The following is a 21,650-nucleotide window of genomic DNA, read 5'->3' on the forward strand; positions in this document are numbered from 1 at the left end:
CCGCAATTAGCAGCAGACCTGAGGGTGAAGTAATGCCATAATGTAGGGCCTGGGTCAAGCAAACAAAGGTATGTGAAAGAGCATAAAAGAATGAGGGAGCCAGCCTATAAAAAAGAAGAGGTCAGGGGCTTTCCTGGTGGTACAGTGGTTAAGAATCCGCCTGCCAACACAGGGGACACGGGTTTGAGCCCTGGTCCATCCCACATGCCATGGAGCACCTGAGCCCTTACGCCACAACTACTGAGCCTACGCTCTAGAGCCCATGAGCCACAACTACTGAAACCGGCGCGCCTAGAGCCCGTGCTCCGCAACAAGAGAAGCCACCGCAATGAGAAGCTTGCTCAGTGCAACGAAGAGTAGTCCCTGCTAGCCGCAACTAAAGAAAGCCTGCGTGCAGTAACGCAGCCAAAAAAAAAAAAAAAAAAGAATAAATAAATTTATTTTAAAAAAAAGAGGTCAGATAATTGCAGAGAGAAGCAGAGCTGTTGAGAGGGTCCTGCCCTCAGAAGTTTTTTACTTTCTAGGATTTCCAATTCCAGTTCCCAGCCATGTGGTTCCTTATGTTAACCTGTTTCTCTTGAGGCAGATCATGTAGGTCTCCTCCATACTTTGCACAGATGAGCTCCCCTTTATTTCTCATTGCTTGTATGAGGGCCTGTATGAAGATTTTACTCAGATGTGTTCCCTCAACTTTCCTTTTACAAATTCAGAAATTGAAACACAGAAAAGTCATTTGGTCTCTGAGGCCACCTTGACCTCTGGGAGCAAGTCTGAGTCTGTTAGTCACAGCTTATGCATATGCAGCACTGTATTCTTTTCACGTTGGCCATAGAGGTTAATATTGATAAAGTCCATTTGTTTTCTTTTATGATTAGTGCTTTTGTGTCATATCAAAATAATCTTTGCCTAAAGATTGTGTTTTGTGCCCAAAGATGCAAAGATTTTTATCCTATTTTTTCTTCTAGATGTTTTATAGATGTAGCTTTTACATTTTGGTCTATGATTCATTCTGAGTATTTTGTGTGTGTGTGTGCGTGTGTGTTTGTGTGTATGCTATGAAGTATATGATTGTCCAGTTGTTCTAATACCATTCATTGACAAGATTATCCTTTCTCCATTTAAATACATTGGCGCCTTCTTGAAAGTCAATAGACTATATAACTATGGGTCTATTTCTGTTCCATTGCTCTATATCAGGGGTCAAAAAACTATGGCCCGAGGGCCAAATCTGTCCCACTACCTGTTTTGTAAATAAAGTTTTACCAGGAACTCAGTCAAGCCTATTTATTTCTTTAAATATTGTCTGTGACTGTTTTCGTGCTACAAAGGCAGAGTTGAAACAGATTACAAAGCCAAAAATATTTACTATCTGGCCTTTTACAGAAAAAGTTTGCTGACTCCTGATCTAGATCTTTATCCTTGTGCAATATCACACCATCTGATTACCTTTACAGTAATTCTTGAAATCAGGTAGTATAAGTTTTCAAACTTTGTTCTTTTTCAAAATTGTTTGGCTATTCTATGTCCTTTGTATTTCCATATGAGTTTTAAAATTAGCTTGTCAGTTTCTACAAAAATGTCTTCTGCAATTTTACTTGAGATTGCTTTGTATCCATAGATTGATTTGGGGAGAATTGACATCTTAACAGTATTGAATCTTCTAATCTGTGAACATGGAATGTCTCTCCATTTATTTGTCATCCTTAATTTCTCACAAAGATGTTTTGAGGTTTCAGTTTACATGTCTTGCATATTTTTGTTAAATGTGTCCATAAATATTTCACATTACTGGTGTTGTTTTACTTTATTGTTTTTGAATTTTATTTTTCAATTGTTCATTACTATTATATAGAAATATAGTTGATTTTTATATATTAACCATATATATTCCATCTTTGCTATATTTATTAATAGGTATTGGGAAAATCAATCTCTTAGGATTTTCTGCATAGATGGCTCATGTCATCTGTGAATAAAATTTTCCCTTTCCAATCTGATACCTTTCATTTCTTTTTTCTTGCATTATTCTACTGGCTAGGACCTCCAGTACAATGTTGAATATAAGTGATGAGAATGGACATTCTTGCCTTGTTACTACTCTCTGAAGGAAGGCATTTAGTCTTTCACCAGTAAGTAGCTGTAGGTTTTTCTTAGTTGCCCTTTGTCAGGTTGAGGAAGTTCACTTCTAGTCCTAGTTTGATAAGAGATTTTATCATGAATGGGTGTTGAATTTTGTCAAAGGCTTTTCCAGTATCTATTGAGATGATCAGGTAGTTCCTGCTCCCATGAGCTTTTAGTTCATTGGTAAAGATAGACACCAAATAAGTGAAAACAAAGAATGTGATGTATGAAAGATAGGGAAAATCCAGGAGCCTAGTCCAGCCCAGGGTCAGAGAAGGTCTTTTTCAAACAGTGAAGTTTATATTATATACAGAATGGATAAACAACAAGGTCCTATTGTATAGCACAGGGAACTATATTTAATATCCTGGAAATAAACCATAATGGAAAAGAATATGAAAAAGAATATATATCACTTTTTTGTACACCAGAAACTAACACAACGTTGTAAATCAACTATACTTTAATAAAAAAATTTAAAAAGAGGTGAAGTTTAAATTGAGGCTAAAAGAGGAGTAGGAAATAGGTAGCTGAAAGGAGGTGAAAAGCAAACAGGAGTTGACATCATATGACCTGATTCCAAATCTAGTTCTGCTGCTTTCTGGTTAAGTGAGAGGGGAGGGTTTCCACAGAAAGCCTTCCTGTGAATTTTGCTTTGGGGTCATCCTTTTGGCATCTACAAGAGACAGGTTCATGGATTTTTCTCTTGATGATAATGTAGAGGTGTTGCTACCACATCTCTCCTCCACCACTCTATGAAGGACCATAAGGGATTTATCTTTTAGAGATAAGAACCACAAGAACTTTACCTTAGCAATTGTTGTCTTCTCATGGACGATGAGAATCTGGTAATCCATCTGATTTCCCTTTCCTCTTTGGGTGCCTGGAAACTCAGAGACAGATCCAAGCTTGCCGTTAAGTAACTGAGTAGGACCTTATGTGGACATGTATTCTAACTTTCTCCTAATCATGACCTCTTTTAAAAATTGACATTTTCCTGCCCCTGACTTTATATCTTATTGCATACTATTTTTTTTTTTTTTTTTTTGCGGTACACGGGCCTCCCACTGCCGTGGCCTCTCCCGCCGCGGAGCACAGGCTCCAGACGCGCAGGCTCAGCGGCCATGGCTCACAGGCCCAGGCACTCCGCGGCATGTGGGATCCTCCCGGACCAGGGCACGAACCCGCGTCCCCTGCATCGGCAGGCGGACTCTCAACCACTGCGCCACCAGGGAAGCCCCATACGTTTCTTATATTTCTTATTAAGTAGCTTATATTCCTATAAGCTACTTAAATATTTTATGGAATAAGGTAGGTTATAAACCAAAAATGCATAATGACATAAAAATAAAAGCTTTAAAGAAACCTTAATTGCTAAGTTTCTGGGACACCTAACAGCCAAAGCTGCTGCTCCTTCCTCCTTCTCAATATAGCCATCGGCCCTTCCCAAAACTTCCCTAATTACCCTAATCCTCCAGGTTGCCTTCTTGGGCTGCAATACCCCATGACTAACTGTTGCTCTCAAAGCAAACACAGAGACACCTTTTGTTTTAAGTGTTTTAAAAGTCGTGCTACCAGGAAGGATAATAGAAAGATAACAGAAGAAGCAAACATGAGGAAATTATTAAGGTTCCAGAACGTTTCCAAGGTCTTACTTGCTCTGGCCCTGACCTATGCTTTCTGATTTCTTTTGGCATCTGAAAATTTCTTTTGATATCTGTTCAGCATTTTCACCCCCTGTGTGACACTTAATAACTCTCTTCCCCATTAGGCAAACTCAGCCCCTTTAAAAGCTGGTCTTCTACCCCAGAGGTCCGTGAGGATAGTCAAGACCATACAGTGTGTTCCTCCCAGCTTCACAGTAATCTGCTTTTAGGAAGGCCTCAGGACTTGGGTTACCTCTACAGGAATGAGCTCCACCGAGTATATCCTTGTATCCTATACCTCTCATTGTAATCGGTTTGCCTCCCCCAGAGTCAAGGCCCTATATATCTTAGGTGCAAAATGATGGTAGCGTTGTTGCAATGGTTTCTGGAGGCACTGTTGTCAGAAGTGTAGCAGTGCCAGAACCTAGAAAATGGGCTGAGGTCGGACCGTGGGGTGAGTGGGGAGGATGATGCCTGCATTGCTGGGGCAGGTGAGCTGGGGACCTTGGTGCATAGTTATATAGAAGACCTCTTCTACCAAGAACTCAGGGCCATGGGTGGAGTGGCGTAGTTTCTGGCTCCTGCCCCCTTCTCCTGGGACATGTTCAACTCTTTTTCTGTGGCCTGGCACCCCTCCCCAAGCCAGTCTGTACCTGGATATGGCTCCTTCTAATCAGATCATGCTTCAAAAGTGACTTTCAAGCAGCAGTTTTTATCCCAGGCTTTCAAAGATATATGACCAATATGACCCGTGACTCCACCCAAAGAAAGCAAGTAGTCTTTCTCCAATAATTATTCTGTGTAGAAACTTATGTTTGCCCTTGAGTACTCCATCTCTAGAACACTAAATCTTTCCTGTCAGCTCCTGAAAAATCTTTGTGCTGCGTGACACTTTAAGTAAACCCTTTGTAGTATTGCCAGGGGACATGAATGTCCCAGGGGAATTCTGACTTCACTATTGTTTCTTCATGCTATGTTTTATTTTTTTAAAGACCCCTAATTTCTTTTCCTTGCCAACAAATTCCCTTCCCTTGCCTTTCAGTAATGACCAAAACTGAACACAAAATGGAGGATTTGCCTTTAGAGAAACCCTGTGGTAAGATTCCTATTATATTAAGATACCTTCCCTGCAGTCCCTCACTAAATATTAAGTGAGTATTGAATTACTAAGAAGGAGCACATGTACCTTGAAACAGCAGCATCTGGCCTCTATCTACTTCCCTAAGATGGAACTAGAGGGACTAAGGCTTCCTGGGGAGAATGTGGTATCTGGGTGAGTCATCCATGAGTGCCCCATCTCATGTTTGTTTCCAAGTGAGATTTGGTTAGAGTAGACACTTGGGGGGAAGTTTTCTTTTAATTGAGGTATAGTTGATTCACAATACTATATAAGTTTCAGGTGTACAACACAGTGATTCACAATATTCAAGGTTATACTCCATTTATAGTTATTATAAATTATTGGCTATATTCCTTGTGCTGTACAATATATCCTTGTAACTTATTTATTTTATACATAGCAGTTTGTATCTCTTAAATACCCTACCGCTATCTTGCCCTTCCCCGCTTCCCTCTTCCCACTGGTAACCACCACCTTGTTCTCTATATCTGTGAGTCTTTCTTTTTTGTTATATCCACTGGTTTTTGTTTTTTTTTAATTCCACATGTAAGTGATCTCATACAGTATTTGTCTTTCTCTGTCTGACTTATTTCACTAAGCATAATACCCTCCAAGTCCATCCATGTTGTTGCAAGTGGCAAAACTTCATTCTTTTTTATGGCTGAGTAATATTCCACTGAATATTTATACACCACGTCTTCTTTATTCATTCATCTGTTGATGGACACTAAACAGAATGACAATAAAAACATATATGTCAATAATTACTTGAAATGTAAATGGACTAAATGCTCCAATCAAAAAACATAGAGTGGCTGAATGGATACAAAAAACAAGACCCATATATATGCTGCCTACAAGAGACTCACTTCAGATCTAAAGACACACATAGACTGAAAGTGAGGGGATGGAAAAAGGTATTCTATACAAATGGAAATCAAAAGAAAGCCAGGGTAACAATACTAATATCAAACAAAATAGACTTCAAAACAAAGACTGTTAAAAGAGACAAAGAAGGCCATTACTTAATGATCAAGGGATCAATCCAAGAAGAAGATATAACAAATTGTAAATATAGATGCACCCAACATGGGAGTACCTAAACACATAGAGCAAATATTAACAGACATAAAGGGAGAAATCAACAATATCACAATAATAGCAAGGGAATTTAATGCCCCCACTTACATCAGTGGACAGATCATTCAGATAGAAAATCAATAAGGAAACATTAACCTTAAGTGACACATTAGACCAGATGAACTTAACAGCTATATATACAACATTCCATCCCAAAGGAGCAGAATACATATTCTTTTCAAGTGCACATGGAACATTCTCCAGAATAGATCACATTCTAGGCCACAAAACAAGCCTGGGTAAGTTTAAGAAAACTGAAATATCAAGTATCTTTTCTGACCACATGCTGTGAGACTAGAAATCAACTACAAGAAAAAGAACTGCAAAAAAAACCCCCAAACACATGGAGACTAAACAATATGCTACTAAACATTAAAAAAAATGGATCACTGAAGGAAAAAAAAAAGTATCATTGAAGAAATCAAAAAGGAAATCAGAAACTACCTGGAGACGAATGAAAACAAAAAACACAATGATTCAAAATCTATGGGACACAGCAAAAGCAGTTCTAAGAGGGAAGTTTATAGCGATATAAGCTTACCTCAGGAAACAAGAAAAATCTCAAATAAACAACCTAACCTTATAACTAAAGGAACTGGAAAAAGAAGAACAAACAAAACCCAAAGTTAGTAGAATGAGAGAAATCAAAGATTACAGCAGAAATAAATGGAATAGAGATGACAAAAAAAAGAAAAAATAGAAAAGATCAATGAAACTAAGAGCTGGTTCTTTGAAAAGATAAACGAAATCTATAAACCTTTAGCCAGACTCCTCAACAGAAAAAGAGAGAAGGCCCAAATCAATAAAAATCAGAAATGAAAAGGGAGAAGTTACAACCAACACCACAGATATACAAAGGATCATATATGCCAATAATACGAACAACTTAGAAGAAATGGACAAATTCCTAGAAAAGTGCAATCTCACAAGACTGAAACAGGAGAAAATAGAAAATATGAACAGAACAATTACCAGTAATGAAACTGAATCAGTAATAAAGTGACTCCCAATGCCAAAATCCAGGATTAGATGGATTCACAGGTGAATTCTACCAAACATTTAGAGAAGAGTTAACACATATCCTTCTGAAACTCTTCCAAAAAATTGGAGGGGAAAGAACACTTCTGAACTTATTCTACGAGGCCAGCATCACCCTGATTCCCAAACCAGACAAAGATATGACACAAAAAAGAAAATTACAGGCCAATGTCACTGATGAACATAGATGCAAAAATCCTCAACAAAATACTAGCAAATCAGATCCAACAGTATACTAAAAGGATCATACACCACGATCAAATGCGACTTATCCCAGGGACGCAAAAATGGTTCAATATGTGAAAATCAATGTGATAAATCACATTAACAAACTGAAGAATAAATGGTTATATGATCATCTCTGTAGGTGCAGAAAAAACTTTTGACAAAATACAACATTGACTTATGATAAAAACTCTGCAGAAAGTGGGCATAGAGGGGACTTACCTCAATATAATAAAGGTCATATATGATAAGCTCACAGCTAACATCATACTCGTTGGTGAAAAGGTGAAAGCATTTCCCCTAAGATCAGGAACAAGACAAGGATGTCCACTCTTGCCACTTTTACTCAACATAGTATTGGAAGTCCTAGCTACCGCAATCAGACAAGAAAAAGAAATAAAAGGAATTCAAACTGGAAAGGAAGAAGTGAAATTGTCACTCTTTGCAGATGACATGATACTATATATAGAAAATCCTAAAGATGCCACTAAAAAACTACTGGAGCTCATCAACAAATTCAGTAAAGTTGCAGAATACAAAATTTATATACAGAAGTCTGTTGCACTTCTGTACACTAACAACAAACTCTCAGAAAGAGAAATTAAGGAAATAATCCTGTTTATAATCACATCAAAAAGAATAAAATACCTAGGAATAAACCTACTTAAGGAGGTAAAAGACCTATACTTGGAAAACTTTAAGCCACTGATGAAAGAAATTGAAGATGACACAAGCAGATGGAAAGATATACAGTGTTCATGAAGATGAAGAATTAAAATTGTTAAAATGACCACACTACCCAAGGCAATCTAAAGATTCAGTGTAATCTCTATCAAATTACCAATGGCATTCTTCACAGAACTAGAACAAATAATTTTAAAATTTATATGGAAACACATAGACCCTGAATATCCAAAATAATCTTGAGAATGAAACCCAGAAATGGAGGTTTCACACCACCTGACTTCAGACTATACTACAAAGTTACGGTAACCAAAACACTATAGTACTAGCACAAAAACAGACACATAGATCAATGGAACAGAATAGAGAACCCAGAAATAAATCTATGTACTTATGGTCAATTAATCTACAACAAAGGAGGCAAGAATACACAATAGAGAAAAGACAGTCTTTTCGATAAGTGGTGCTGGGAAAACTGGACAGTTACATGGTAAAGAATGAAATTAGAACACTTCTAACACCATATACAAAAAACACACTCAAAATTGATTAAAGACTTAAATGTAAGACCAGAAACCATAAAATTCCTAGAAGAAAACATAGGGAGGATACTCTTTGATGTAAATTGCAGCAATATTTTTTTGGATCTGCCTCCTAAGGTAAAGGAAACAAAAGCAAAAATAAACAAATGGGACCTAATTAAGCTTAAAAGCTTTTGCACAACAAAGCAAACCATCAACAAAATGAAAAGACAACCTACTGAATGAGAAAAAATATTTGCAAATTATATGACTGATAAGGGATTCATATCCAAAATATATAAACAGCTCATACAACTCAACATCAGGAAAACAAACAACCCAAGTAAAAAATGAACAAAGACCTGAATAGACAGTTTTCCAAAGAAGACATACAGGCACATGAAAAGATGCTCAACATCATTAATCATCAGAGAAATGCAAGTCAAAACCACAATGAGATATCATCTCACACATGTCAGAATGGTTATCATCAGAAAGACCACAAATAACAAATATTGGAGAGGATATGGAGAAAAGGGAACCCTTGTACATTTTTTTTGTGGGAATATAAATTGGTACAGCCACTGTGGAAAACAATATGGAGGTTCCTTAAAAAACTAAAAGTAGAACTACCATATGATCCAGGAGTTGTACTCCTCAATATATATCCAAAGAAAACAAAACCACTAATTAGAAAAGATACATGCACCCCATTGTTCATAGCAGCATTATTTACAATATGTTCTTGTTTGTTCCTTCTTTTGTTCTCTTCTTTTGTGATATGATGACTGTCTTTTGTGTTCTGTTTGGATTCCCTTCTCTTTTTTTGTGTGTGTATCTATTATAGAATTTTGGTTTGTGGTTACCATGAGGTTTATACATAGCAATCTGTATGTATATGTGATTGTTTTAAGTTGCTGATCTCTTAATTTCAAATGTATTTTAACAACCCTGAATTTGTACTCCCCTTCCCTCAATATTACTGTTTTTGACGTCATATTTTACATCTGTTTTGTGTATCCATTAACTGCTTATTGTGGATATAGATGATGTTACTACTTTTGTCTCCTAACCTTCCTACTAGCTTTGTGCATGGATAATTTACTACCTTTACTGAATATTTGCCTTTACTGAGGAGCTGTTTCCTTTTGTAATTTTCATGTTTCTAGTTGTGGCCCTTTCTTTTTTTGCTTAGAGAAGTCCCTTTAACATTTCTTGTAAAGCTGGTTTGATGGTGTTGAACTCATTTAGCTTTTGCTTCTTTGTGAAACCTTTGATCTCTCCATCAAATCTGAATGAGATCCTTGTTGGGCAGAATATTTTTCATTGTATTTTTTTCCCTTTTATCACTTTAAATATATTGTGCCACTCCCTTCTGGCCTGCAGAGTTTCTGCTGAAAAGTCAGCTGATAGCCTTTTGGGAGTTGCCACGTATGTTATTTGTTGATTTTCCCTTGCTGCTTTTAATATTCTATCTATCTTTAATTTTTCTCATTATAATTACAATGTGTATCGGTGTGTTCCTCTTTGGCTTAAGCATTCCCTGTGCTTCCTGGCTTGAATGTCTGTTTCTTTTCCCAGGTTAGGGAAGTTTTCAGCTATTATGTCTTTAAATATGCTCCCAGCCCCTTTCCTTCTCTCTTCTCCTTCTGGGACCCTTATAATGTGAATATTAGTGCACTTTATATTGTCCCAGAAGTCTCTCAAACTGTCCTCATTGCTCTTCATTCTTTTTCCTTTTTTCTGTTCACTCTCAGTGATTTCCACTACTCTGTCTTCCAGCTTGCTGGTCTACCCCTCTGTATCATTTAATCTACTGTTGATTCCCTCTAGTGGATTTTTCATTTCAGTTATTGTATTCTTCATCTCTATTTGGTTGTTCTTTATATTTTCTAACTCTTTGTTAAAAACTTCTAACTTCTCACTCTGTGCATCCATTCTTCTGAGTATTTGATCATCTTTACAATCAGTACCCTAAACTCTTTCTAGGGTAGATTACCTATATCACTTATTTGTTCTTCTGGTTTTTATTTTGTTCCTTCATTTGGAACATGTTCCTCTATTGCCTCATTTTGCCTAGCTTGCCATTTTTATTTCTCTGTATCTGGTAGTTTGGTTATGTTTCCCGACTTTGGAGAAATGGCCTTTGTAGGAGATGTCCTATGTGTGCTAGCAGTGCACTCTCCTCTCATCACCACAGATATATGCTCTAGGGGTGCTCCCTACATGGGCTCTTTGGGTCCTTCTGTTGTGGCGGGCTGACTACTGTGGGTGGCCTGGTAGGCTTGGTTGACCCCTGGTCTGGTTGATTGCCATACAATAGCCACGATCGGGGTGGGGGGGGGAGTTTTAAGATGAAAAGAAAGGAGATGTGACAAAATCTCAATGGGTAGTCTTTCTCAGGGGTGAAAGGACTCTACATGACTTCTCTTCATTTAGGCTCCTGGCATCTTTTTAACGGTGAAGAAACGAGGAAACAGGATTGCAAACTGTTTACGCTTAGCAGAGGAACATTTTCACACACAGAGACACAATGGTGTATGTCTAGTTTCATTTGACAGCGATGTCAAAAGCAGAACTGCATGGATGTGAGGTCTTGCAGTTCTGTCTTCATCCCCTTTCCTCGCCTTCCCCACCTCCCAGTGCTGTCATCACTGTGATGGGTTCTGGAAGGAGTATGTGGAGGATTTGTGCAGTCTGGAAACCACACTATATGGGTGATCTGGGTCCTCTCTCCTCCCCTTATCCCCTTCCTCCCCCCTGCCCCAGGCAGATTTTGTTTTTAATTTAGTTTTTTGAATAGGTAACACATTCACATGTTTCAAACATTAAAATTACAAAAAGCTATAAAACAAAAGACTCCCTCCCACCTTATCCTTCTTTATTTAGTTCCCATCCTTCTCAACATATAAGCACTGTTATTTCTTTTTTATATTTTTAATTTTATTTATTTATTTTTTTGGCGATACGCGGGCCTCTCACTGCTGCGGCTTCTGCCGTCGCGGAGCACAGGCTCCGGACACGCAGGCCCAGCGGCCATGGCCCACAGGCCCAGCCGCTCCGCGGCACATGGGATGCCCCCGCATTGGCAGGCAGACTCCCAACCACTGCGCCACCAGGCAAGCCCTATTTCTTTATTTTTATCCTCTCAGATATTTTTATGCATAAGTCAGTCATAGAGACATATTTTATTCCCCCTCATCTTTTTTTTTTACACAGTGACAGCCTGCTTTACATATAGATATGGTATGTATATCTGTATTCTTCTGCATGATTTTTCTTTATTGATTTATTAAGAGCTATTTTGTTCTTACAGAATATTTGAATGTATGGATTTACCACAGTTGATGAAATCAGCTCTTTTTTGATAAACACTTAGGTGGCTTCCAATCTTTGGCTATTACAGACAATGTCTCATAAATAGCTTTTGTACAGTGTGTTACTTCCCACGTGTGAGCATATCTGGAAGATAAATTCTTAGGGTCGAAGGGTGTATATATTTGTAATTTATAGAGTTGCTGCTAAATTGCTCTTCATAGACATTGAACTATTTCATAATCCCACCAACAATATATGAGATTTAGTGTTTGCTAGTCTAATAAGTGAAAAATGGTATTTCATTATAATTTTCATTCCTTTTGTAGTGGGCATTTTAAAAAGTGCCCATTACAAAAGAGGTACTCATTATTTTCCTTCAATAAACTCTCTGCTTAGACATTTGCAACTTTTCTATTGGGTTGTTGATATTTCTTATGGATTTTTAGGAGACATCTTTATATAGGTTAAAAAAAGAAACAACAGGCCCCCAAATGAAGTCATATTTGCCAAGCCCCACGTCACCAAACTGAGAATTAATACCTAAGTAAGTACAGTTTCAAACTCTCCCAGGAGTGGAATCTTAAACCAGTCAGTCTGGAATTACCTGGTCAGCACTAGTGAGGTAATCTGCCTGCTAGACCCGTGTTGTCCCCTAAAGGAAGGTGACCTTGCCACAAACAATCCACTCTTTGCTAGTAACCTCCTTGTTCCTGCTCCCTTCTGCCTATAAAAACCTTGCATTTTGTACATCTTCTTGGAGCTCCTTTACATTTGCTAGATGGGATGCTACCTGATTCATGAATGAAGCCTGTAAGGTCTTTAAAATATATTCAGTTGAATTTTGTTTTTTAACATATATTAGGGTGACGAGTGTTGTAAATATTTCCCCCAATCTGTCATTTATCTTCTGACTTATGATATTTTTGGAGAGGAATGCATGTTTTAACAAGTTTTAATTTTTATATAGTCAAAGGTATCAATCTTCTCTTTTAAGGTTTTTGGATTTTGTGTAATAGTTAGAAAGACCTAATCTATTTTGAAGTTATAAAAAATTCTTCTGTGTTCTATTCTAACATTTTTATAAATTCATATTCATATTGATCTTGTAAGGGGGGAAAACAATTTTCCCTCAACATTTCTGAATTCTTGGCTGGGACTCCTGTAATAAAAGGTAGATTAACTGGAGAAAGACAAACAGAAGTTTATTAACATGTGTACCTCACGTGTATATGGGAGACACCCAGGGAAAAATGAGGAACTCCCTGAAGTGGCTTAGAATTTAGCATTGAATGCCATCTTAATAGGGAAAGGGGACAGGGGATGGAGGCCTCCTAGGGTGGGTAAATGATTTTCAGGAAAGATGAATGGGCTCTCGGAAGAGTACATGTCCGACAGTTTGTGACAAAGTTTGTCTGGGTGCCGTGTCGATGTCTAGTCTCATCTCCTGGGACGAGTCACTCTTCCCCTGGTTGATGCGGCTCCGGGGTGGGTATATACGACAACTGAGTTCCCTCTGGAGGATCGGCCATTAGGCAGGTAAGGGGAGTTCAGAAAAGCCTGTCCCTGCGTTTGCTGTTTTTCAAGTGCCTTCAGCGCAACATAATCAATGTACCAAAGCAGCGTATTTTAACAGAGCCATATGTTTGGGGGTGGCATGTCCTAAACTCTCATGGTCATATTTTTGGGTGCATATTCTGCTGCCTTTCAGTGTTTTTATTTGTATGGAATTTATTCTGTGTCAATTTGCTTCCACATGGCTCTCCAGTTGTGCTGACACTGTGACACTGTGAATTGACTAGTCCTGTTTTTTCCTTAAATGTTGGGGACACTGCCTCACAGATTGTGGCAGTCTCATTCCCGAGCAATGCGGGGTGCGGGAGTGGAGGTGCTGATGAAGCAGAGGCCCCAGGGCAATCCTCCCATTTGCTGTAACAGCAGAGCAGAGGCTTCTCCCAGGCCTCTGACTCAGAGACAAGAAGAGTAAGGCCTTCTTGACTCAGAGACAGTCTGCTGTCCAGGGAGGTGCTTGCAGGGGATTCCAAGTGGTGGCCGCCCTGCCCCCTCCCCCCTCCACGGAGAATGTAGCAGGTCAGAGCCACTGGCACTCAGGGGTGGAATTAGGCTTTGGGCCTGAATAAATAATTAGAAATTGGCTGCTGAGAGAATGTCCCTGGTGATTGCTTCCTGTGGAATTTTGCTGGGTGGCACACAGAGTTTTATTACCCAATTAAAATACAGCAGATTAAATCGTGCAAAAGGAAGATGGAGTGGGCAGTAAATCTACCTTGGAATGGGCTGTGGAAGGCCCACTGAAAGGCATGAATTGATGGGTCAGAGAGAATCAAGAAAAGGAGTAATCAGGTTTTGCCGAAAGAAATGACTAGCCTGGTGTATTCTTGGGAGGGAGACTGAATGTTTGCCTTGGGGTGGGGCTAGGGGTGTTGTCCCTGGGAAAAGAAAAGTTTTTCAAGTTTCCTCAGAAGACCCTGGGTGGAAGAGAAATAGAGGGCAGGTAAAGGCAGCCAAAGGTAACACCAACAATCTTTGCTGGTGAAGTGACAGCTTTGTGTAACATATAAACACTGACTACATATGGGTGATTCGGTGATACCCATTGCCCAGTGCTACGTACTTGAATGATCAGGTCACAACAAGTTCTAAAATTTTAGTGATGTAAGACGAGGCAGGATTATCATATTAACTACACGTTGAAATGTAATTTCTTGTTGTATTAGTCTGCTAGGGCTGCCATAACAAAGTACTGCAACTAGTTGGCTTCTACAACAGAAATTTATTATCTCACAGCTCTGGAGGCTGGAAGTCTGAGATAAAGGTGTCCTCAGGGTTGGGCTTCCCTGGTGGTGCAGTGGTTAAGAATCCACCTGCCAATGCAGGGCATACAGGTTTGAGCCCTGGTCTGGGAAGATCCCACATGCCACGGAGCAATTAAGCCCGAGAGCCATGACCCCTGAGCCTGTGCTCTAGAGCTCATGAGCCACAACTACCGAGCCCGTGTGCCGCAACTACTGAAGCCCGTGCAGCTAGAGCCTGTGCTCCGCAACAAGAGAGGCCACCGCAGTGAGAAGTCAGAACCACAACAAAGAGTAGCCCCTGCTCACCACAACTAGAAAAAGCCTGTGCACAGCAACGAACATCTGACACAGCCAAAAAAAAAAAAAAAAAGTGTCAGCAGGTTTGGTTCCCTCTGGGGGCTGTGAGGGAGGGATCTGTCCAAAGGTCTCTCTCCTTGTCTTGTGGGTGGTCACCGTCTCCCTACATCTCTTCACATCCTCATCCCTCTGTGCATGTCTGCGTCCAAATTTTCCCTTTTATAAGGACAGAAGTCATATTCGATTAGGGTCCACTCTAATGACCTCATTTTAACTTGATCACCTCTGTAAAGACTCTATCTCCATATGGTCACATTCTTGGGTAGTGGGTGTTAAGAGTTCAGCGTATGAATTTTGGGGGCACGCAATTCAACCCATACACTTGTCTATCTTGAAAAATAGCAATTTTCTTATTTATGTGTGTAGCTCCACCTTCCCCACCCCGCAGCATATTGATGCATCTTTTTCATGGTTCTCACGGAGCTGATTTGCAGAGGTAGGTTTTAGCTCACTGGTGAGACCCTGTGACTGCAGTGATGGATGCATTTGCTCCTGTTTGGTACTGGATGAAGGGGGCAAACATTGGTTGTTCTTATGGTAATGGTGAGGAGGTAAATATTTCTCTCTGGAAAAGATGGAGAGATCTGTGAGCCTCCCTCTGGCTTCCCTTTCCACCTTGCTTAGGGCTGCCAGATGTTGGATTTTTTTTTTTTTTTTTGCGGTACGCAGGCCTCTCACTGTTGTGGCTTCTCCCGTTGCGGAGCACAGGCTCCGGACGCGCAGGCTCAGCGGCCATGGCTCACGGACCCAGCCGCTCCGCGGCATGTGGGATCCTCCCGGACCGGGGCACGAACCCGTGTCCCCTGCATCGGTAGGCGGGCTCTCAACCACTGCGCCACCAGGGAAGCCCAGATGTTGCATTTGAGACCAATTGGTCTGCCGTTTGTACCTAAAGGAATTTATCAAGTGTATCCATATATGAGTATATCACATATATCCAAGATTTTAGTTGAAACCATCCAGCTGCCCTCATCTGGCTTGGACCTTGGGCCTGCTGCATGTCTAGCCATTGAATAAAATGGAGCATAGAAACGGTAGGAGTTGTCTTTGAATTGTGTCAACACTAATGTCCTTGCCTTTGTCCTGAAGCAAAGCAGATTAATAATGAAGATAAAAGTCTGTGTGCCAGACGGCTGGGTCCCTGGAGCTTGACTCTGAAGCTCAGCCTGTATCTGTCAGTAAGGACAAGGCTCACTCCCCAGCTCGTGAAGGCTGCGTCTGGCATGGACAGTTCCCCTAGTCTAGAAGCCATCCTCGATTGCCTGTTGGTGTAAATGGATTCCATTCATTCATTCAGCAAATACTTATTGAACAGCTGCTCTGTGCTAGTCACTCTTGCAGGTGATAGGGATGTGGCAGAGATCAAAACAAAGACATCCATCCTCATGGATTCATGGACTTTACAATCTGGTCAGGCTAAACAGTTAGCATCATAGATAAGGTGATAAATTCTAAAAACGATGAAGCAGGGTGAGGGGATTAGGAATGTGGGGCTCAGGACAGACCTGCAATTTTTTATAGGAGTAGGTCTCATCAAGAAGGTGGCATCTGCGCAAAGGTTTGAAGGAGCGGAAGAAGTTAGCCTCATGGCTTTTGGGGCCGGTGTTTCAGCAGAGAGAGCAGCCGGAGGCCCTAAGTTCCTCATCTGGAGTGTGCCCAGTGAGTGTAGACGAGACGAGGCCATTGTGACTGCAGGGGAGTTATCCAAAGAGAGGAGAGTAGGTGAGGCGGGGTGGGTAGGGCAAAACGCATCCTTCTAGGTCTTTAAAAGAATTTTGGCTTTTATCTTAACCATCTTATCTTATCTTAGCCATTCCAGCATTTTAAGCATTGGAGGTAAATGAGCTAAATTATTTTTACCTTATTAGAAGGTACATAAAGATCATTCTGGTTTCTCTGGTGAGAATAGGTCATAAGAAGGAGGGGGGAGAAGCAGGGACACCTGTTGGGAGTCCCTGCTGTAACCTAAGCTGATGGATGCTCCAACTGGGAGGAGCCGTGGTCGGGGCAAGTGGTCAGGTCCTGGAGGTATTTGGAAGGTAGAGCCTAGAGGATTTCCTGATGAATGGGACACTGGAATGAGAGGAGAGAAGTCATGGAGGACACTAAGGCTTTGGCCTGAGTCTGTGGAAGGATGGAGTTGCCATCAGCTGAGAAGCAGTGGACTGTGGGTAGAGCAGATTGTGGAGGAGGGTCCGGGCTTCAGTGCTGGACATGCTGAGCGTGAGATGCTCATTTGTTCTCGTCAGAACCAAGTAGAGATGAATAGGTACACTGGGACCTCATCACTCAGTCCTGGAGGGGTGTCATATTTAAATAAATACTATCCCCAAAGGTGAAGGAGAGAGATAAGATGGTGCTATGGTCTGAATGTTTGCATCCCGCCCCTGCCCACCCCCACCCCCCCGCCCCCGGCCTCAACCCAATTCATACATTGAAATCCTAACCCCCAAAGGTGATGACCTTAGAAGGTGAGGCCTTTCAAAGGTGCCTAGGTCATGAAGGTGGAGTCCTCCTGAATGGGATTAACGTTCTTATAGAAGACACTTCACAGAGCTGCCTAGCCCCTTCCACCGTGTGTGGACATGGCAAGAAATTTGGGCTCTGATTCAGAGGAAGGCCCTCACCTGTCCGTGCTGGCACCCTGGTCTCTGACTTCCAGCCTCCAGAACTGTGAGCAATAAATTTCTGCTCTTTATAGCCACCCTTGTGATTTGGTATTTGGTATATTTGTTACAGCAGCCCGAATGGACCAAGGCAGGTAGATAGAGAAACAAGAAATTACTTTCTTTATTCTGGTCTCTCCAAGGACATCAAAGAAGATCTAAGTCATGGTCCCTAGCATGCCTTCTCCTGTCCCTCTCCTTTCCTCCTCAAATTCTGTTGTCATCCATACTCCCAGATGCCTCTCGCTGGCCACTGCATTCTCTCAAAGCACTCTTTCTCTTCAGTCTCAGTGTGTTGGCTCCCAGCTCTGGAGTCTCTTCAGGTTGTAGAGTGACTACATCTCTTTGAACCTGAAGGGTGGCAGAGTATGCCACCCCAACCTGAACCACTTTGGCATAAGGATTATTTTGAGTTGAAGGCATTTGAGAAGAAGCAGGTACAAGAAACGTTCTCTGGCCTCCTCTTATTTGCCTAAAAGTAGGACATAAATTTGTGAAGATGTTCCCCTCCCCACTCTACCAGGAAGGACAGAAGTTAATCACCAGAGACCCCTATCAACCCAGAGGTGGCACCAAAGGGATCTGCATAACAAACCTTGCTAATACTAGCACTCATCTATCGTTACTTTCCCCATATGTTTGCCTTTCCACGGTTTGCCACCCCTAAAAACTCAAGGTCCTTTTCCTTTGTCCTGTCACTTCTCTAAGATGTATTGTTCTTTTGTTAAGATGCTATATAAGCCCAAGTTTTAACCAGCGCTTTTAGTTAGTTATTCATCACTGAGTGTTCCCATGTGTACGCGTGAAGCTCATGGTCATAAACTTCTGTTTTTGTTTCTTTCTTGTTAATCTCTCTTTTGTCAGTCTAATTTACAAGGCTCCAGCTGGAGAACCTGGGAAGTAGAAGAAAGACGGTTTTTTCCTCCCCCACAAACTCTTTGCCTCCTTCTTTGGCTTCCCCATCACACAATGTCCAGAAAGAAATGTGGCAGGAGTGGCCTGTCCTCAGAGGCTGGGGTACAGCTGAGAAGAAGGGACCAAAAATGTTGGGATCTTCACTGGCAGATTAAGGGAGCAGAGAAGTTGGCAAACTCACCAGTGTTAATACACGTTGCCCTCCCATACGTGCATATGTGGATGCGTGGTGGTCCTTGGCCTGGCGAGGTCGTCGCTGGTCTGGATCATCTCAGGTCACCTTTATAGCCACATCTGGATAAGATCAGGAGAAGCACCCGCAAGGTTACATAAATGTGAACTATTTTACACGTTTGCACTTAACAAATAATACTTTTAAGCTCCCTCACCTCCACTCTCCACCAGTAATGAGTACTAATTCTCATGAATTCATCATTATTTAGATTCATAGAGTGAGTCTCACATACTCGACAGAAGGCAAGGACCTGCAGTCCCGTTACTTATCAGCAAACAGTTCACTCAGCATTATTAAATGTATTTTCTGGCCCAGGCCCTGAGCCAGATACCAAGATGACTAAGTGAATTGGACATACAGCTCTTAGGGTATGTGGGGAGGCAGGTAATGTCAATATCCAGTAGTAGGGGCTGTGATGGAAGGGCTTCATCTGCTGCTGGGGGCTATGCTCCCCCCAGCCAAGGGGTGGGCCAAGAAGACTTACTCAGGAATTTGCATCTTTAAAAAAATTCCTAATTCTTGGAAATTCTAAGCAAATTCATCAGGCCATCATCCAAAGAGATTGTCCACTCCTTACAGCTGCCCTTCTCTCTACTCTCTGGGTTCTGTGACTCCCAGTGTAATTACTCCAGATGGCCTGTTTCGTTGCTGCCATTCATCACCAGTCCTCTAGCTTCAGAGTGGCAGATGGGCTTGTCTTATTCACCGCTGCTTCCCCAAGACCTCAGGGGGCTCAGGAATTGGATGACTTATTGAATGAATGGATGGAGAGATAAATGAGTTCCCTATTAACGGAACTACATTTTGCATTGTTTTGAGTACATTTACAAGTATTGAAAGTACTACATGCTCACTACTGAGATTTTTTTCTTTCTTTTTTTTCAGTGCGACCACATCGTTAATTTTTTAGTAAGAGTCAACTGGAAATAAGATTTGCATCAGAGAAATAGTCCTTATAGCTACTTTTTGGGGAAAAAATATTGTGTCAAACCAAGGCTATCCTATCTTCACCTTGATCCAAGATATGGTAAGATGTTTTAAAAAGAAAGATAATGTTCTGTGTTCAATTTATTTAACAAAGTAATTGCATTTTCCCATTATGAATAGTATATAAACTCACACAGAAAAATTAAAAAGAAAACATATATATTTTTAAAATTTAATTAATTTATTTTTGGCTGCATTGGGTCTTCATTGCTGTGCGCAGGCTTTCTGTAGTTGTGGTGAGCGGGGGCTACTCTTTGTTGTGGTGCGTGGGCTTCTCATTGCAGTGGCTTCTCTTGTTGCGGAGCACGGGCTCTAGGCGCGTGGGCTTCAGTAGTTGTGGCACGTGAGCTCAGTAGTTGTGGCTCGTGGGCTCTAGAGCACAGGCTCTGTAGTTGTGGCTCACGGGCTTAGTTGCTCTGCGGCATGTGGGATCTTCCCGGACCAGGGCTTGAACCCGTGTCCCTTGCATTGACAGTCATATTCTTAACCACTGTGCCACCAGGGAAGTCCCAGAAAACATATTTTGATGTATTGTCTTTCAATAATTTTTCTATGTCTAGGGTTTGTTTGTTTTTGTTTTTACAACCACACTCATTTTATTTTTTATTTTATTTTATTTTATTTTTTTTATTTTTTATTTTTTTAACCACACTCATTTTAAATAAAATTCTTAAGTGTGAAGTGTAAAACCTTGGGAACCGGCCTGATTGCCCTCTAAAATGCCTTCTTAAGATTTGGAAAGATTTATCCAAATAAGAAAGTTAGGCAATATAATTAAATGGGCGCTGTAACTGGATCAAATCAGGGTAATGAAATCCTCCACACAGTGAAAATAAAGCCTAAAGTGATACTCAACAAAGAGAACATAAAGAGAGGCAGTTATGGCTGGTACTGGAGGTGAAGGAGAAACCAGATGGCCCACTGGGCCTTTTAAGTGTATCCCAGCTAAGAGCCACCTTCACTAGTCTGTGGGAATCAGCAAGATACCCAGGTAGTAGAGGGAAGCATCAGAAGAGCAAAGGTACAGTGGAGGAGTTAATGATTTATTTGCATCAAATTAATACATGGAAGTGAATTAAAATAAATCCCTGAGACTGACAGCATTTATCTTGGTGTCAGCAGGGAATCAGAGAGCCAAGAATTTAAGCTGTTCGTCAAATTAAGTCACTGGTCACAGGAAACGGGCTATGTTAGCAATGTGGTCAGTGCTACACCTTCCTCTGTCAGTCCATGTTGAGAATAACCCAGGTATGTGTATGATAGCAAATCTTCTGAAAAAGGAAAGGAAAATTCTGTTTCGGTGGCCACCGTTTTCAGAGCACCGCCTCCCCTGTCCCCCTCCCCCTCCCCTCCCATGGACTTTATTAGGGTTTGTTAAGGAGACAGAACTTTTCCTTTACCTCCTTAGTGACTCTGGCTGGGCCTGAGAATTAAGTTGTCATAAGACAGATACACAGGAGAAAAGCATACACATTTTATTTTTATGTGTACATGGGAGGCTTCACAGGGGAATGAAAACCCCCAAAGCAGTTAGGCCTAAGTGTTCTATATATTAGGTGGAGCAAAGAGTAGTATTTATGAGAAAGTAACTAAAATATACGTGGAGACTAAAGGAAGATAAAGGTTATTTTAACAAGGTTTCCTTGCACGAATGCTTCTTGGCCTCCCCTTGCTGTCTCCAGGTTCACGGAGGGTGCGTTTCATATAGGAGTTTTGTCTTCTGTCCTCAGGAAGAAAAGGGTAGGTCAGAGTGCCTTTCTCACACCTACTGTTTTTCAAGTGCCTTTAGCTCAAAATAATCAAAAAGTCAAATTGGCATATTTTGGGGCGGCATGTTCTGAACCCACTCACTCAGCCCTGTGTT

At 40.9% G+C, this 21,650-nt stretch overlaps 1 pseudogene; it reads left to right on the plus strand.

Annotated features, from left to right (window-relative positions):
* The window catches only part of LOC101277396 (60S acidic ribosomal protein P1-like), a 267,203-nt pseudogene that overhangs the window by 99,800 nt on the left and 145,753 nt on the right, over positions 1-21,650 (plus strand).

Source organism: Orcinus orca, chromosome 12, assembly GCF_937001465.1.
Source record: "Orcinus orca chromosome 12, mOrcOrc1.1, whole genome shotgun sequence".
NCBI lineage: Eukaryota > Metazoa > Chordata > Mammalia > Artiodactyla > Delphinidae > Orcinus > Orcinus orca.